Here is a 2,316-nt window from a genome sequence, read left to right on the forward strand (position 1 = left end):
TCAGGACACAATCTCCGGGCTGGAGGTCATGGCACAGCTCCGTTGGTGAGGATTGCTGGGCTTCCTTAACCTGTGAATGAAATTGCTGTACACATGCAATTAACTCCTTACAATAGTCTATCACCAGCTCATCTGCAAAGTGTAAGTCCCAGCGTTTTAAGGACAAGGCAGTTACCGGGGTTTGCATAGGGCAACCTGTCAAAATCTCATTGGGTGAAAGTCCAGTGATTCTATTTGGAGTGGAATGCATCGTCATTAAAGACAATGGCAAGGCATCCACCCATGTCAAGTTAGTTTCTGAGCAAAGTTTTGACAATTTTAATTTCAGCACCCCATTCAGTCTCTCCACTAGCCCAGCTGACTGTGGATGATAGGGGCAATGAAGGTTGTGTTTCACCTGCAGGACTTTTTGGATCTCCTGGAAGACCTGTGCTGTGAAATGTGTCCCTCTGTCACTATTGATGGAACATGGTATACCATATCGAGAGATAATATCCTTGAGCAGAATTTTAACAACAGTTCGTGCGTCATTCTTAACACAAGGAAAGGCTTCAACCCACTTTGAGAAGGCATCAACAATAACAAGTACATATTCATATCTTTTGACATGTGGTAAAATCAACCTGTATATTTACAAATGGGCCCCAAGGCGGGGGATGATTACCTAGTTTGGCAAGTGGGGCAAGAGATGCAAAGTCGTTGTACCACCATAGAAATACCTGGGGCAAACCAATGTTCGTTGATTTGTGCCAACATCCCCCCCTTTGCTCGTGTGTGCCATGCCACGGTACAGACGAGCAAGGAATTGTAGGGATGCGTGTGAACTGCTATCCTGTTCAGGGGGTCAACCCACAGACCCAAAGAATTGAGGATGCATCCCGCCACCTGCCAAGCAGACAATTCTTGAGGTGATGCAGCTGATTGTAATTGAGTAAGGTCAGGATTGGGTGAGGCATGACCACCTTGAAGCGATAAAGGCATGAGGTGACATGCTGGGGAAGAAGAAGAATGGAATGGTCAGGAGGCGGCCTGTTTGGCATAAAAGTCAGCCAACAAATTTCCTTTGGCCACTGTGTCAGTGGAAGCTATATAGGCCTGGCATTTAACTATAACAAGTTTAAAAAGCAGTTGAATGGCATCCAATAGTTTGGACACAAAGGGGCCATTTTTGATAGGAGTGCCTGTGGCCTTTTTTTGTTTCAAGTTGTTTGTTTACTGCCCAGATATGTCCATTATTTGCAGTTCCTTTATACTACTTTATCACCAGAAAAAGATCCAGAATCTTTCCCCATTCTTCTTGTTCTGGCTGCCTTTCCCACAGCCACAACTTTGGTCTTTAAAGGATGCTGAACTTTGTAAAACATGGACGTACCCAAAGGGTTAAATGCTAACCAAACCTATTCATCTGAAACCAGAAAGCGGGGTTTCTTTACAAACCAAGAGTGTTCGTTTAGGTCCTTAAAACCATACAGATTTACACAATATATTTGCACACACAAATTCTCTTTTTCCCTTGCACTGCTCTAATTATTTTCATTCAGCTGTACACAAATTACATTCCCTTGATCTGCTGGCAATGCTCCCCACAATGTTAATAGTTAAATGGGTACCGTGAACACGGTGGCTCAAGGAAGCCTCCTTGCACCATGCCAGTATTAGCACTTTGAGAAGCCCTTCCCACAATTTTGTTTGTGTTTGCGTAATATTTTTTACACTACAATTTTTACAGACTTATACTTAAATTTTTATTTTGTACATTTAAAACAGTCAAATTTTAATGGAAACCCTTTATTTCCTTTTGTAAATTTGACCAATTTTTTAGTAATCAAATGATTTAAATTAGATGGTTCCTTTGCCTGCTGCCCACAGCAGTTATATACAATGAATTGTTTACAGACAATTCCTTTAGGAAAAGAGCCCATTTTCCTTCAGAAAAGCTGTAAAGGCTCCTGGGGACAGAACATGGTATTAGCCACTACCTGACCCCTTTGTGTCATTTGTTTAACTATTAGATTTCTACACAACGTGACTGTACCAAATTATACATATATTTACTTTATTAAATATTATTAAACCAAAATATTTTAACACTGTTACTTGTATACCATTTTCATAACTATTACCCTTCAACAATTCCACAACTTTTAACTCTTCAATTGTCTTTAACTTTAACTGGAGGATTGGGCGAAAAGAAATCTAATGAGGTTCAACAAAGAAAAGTGCAGAGTCCTCCACTTAGGAAGAAAGAATCCCATGCACAGCTATAGACTGGGGACCGACGAGCTGGGCAGCAGCTCTGCAGAAAAGGACCTGGGG

Source organism: Emydura macquarii, unplaced genomic scaffold, assembly GCF_026122565.2.
Source record: "Emydura macquarii macquarii isolate MOO-44397 ecotype Brisbane River unplaced genomic scaffold, CSIRO-AGI_Emac_v2 contig_3323, whole genome shotgun sequence".
Taxonomy (NCBI): Eukaryota; Metazoa; Chordata; order Testudines; family Chelidae; genus Emydura; species Emydura macquarii.